General features: G+C 47.2%; 1 protein-coding gene across 1 annotated transcript in view; it reads right to left on the reverse strand.

The window, feature by feature from the left end:
• LOC119586615 (NUAK family SNF1-like kinase 1) overlaps positions 1–489 on the reverse strand; it is an 18,566-nt gene that overhangs the window by 4,442 nt on the left and 13,635 nt on the right. The gene's annotated exons all lie outside the window — the stretch shown is intronic.

The following is a 489-nucleotide window of genomic DNA, read 5'->3' on the forward strand; positions in this document are numbered from 1 at the left end:
GTTACTGGAATGTTGCTGTTGGAAGACACTGCACGCGAGAACAGGAGTCGAGCTTCTGCCTCTGGGTTTAACATTCCCCCATTAGAGTTATTGGTTGTCTTGAATCTCTCCCTGGGTTGGCTTACGAGTCACTTTAGAACGGCCAGATCGGCATCTGTCCCTTCTCCTCCCGCGGCCGCTCTTGCTTTGTTGGTTTGTGTGACTGGTTTCTAGTTACTAGTTTTCTCTTTTCTTCTCTCTCTCCCTTCTTCTCTCTCTCTATTCTTATTCTTCTCATTCCCCCTCTCCTTTTTCCTCTCCCTCCTCTCCTCCTTCCCTTCCTCCCTATTTTTCCCCATCCCTAACACCTCTCTTTCTCTTCCTCCTTCTCCCTCTTAGAAGTCAAACATATTAACCCTCTGACGAATCATAGTTGGCAATCTCCCCTTGCAGGTAAGGAGAGCGTATCGTCGAATGCAATATTTTCGTTGAGTTTCGTTTTTTCCCCTC

This window comes from Penaeus monodon, chromosome 21 (assembly GCF_015228065.2).
Source record: "Penaeus monodon isolate SGIC_2016 chromosome 21, NSTDA_Pmon_1, whole genome shotgun sequence".
Classification (NCBI taxonomy): Eukaryota; Metazoa; Arthropoda; class Malacostraca; order Decapoda; family Penaeidae; genus Penaeus; species Penaeus monodon.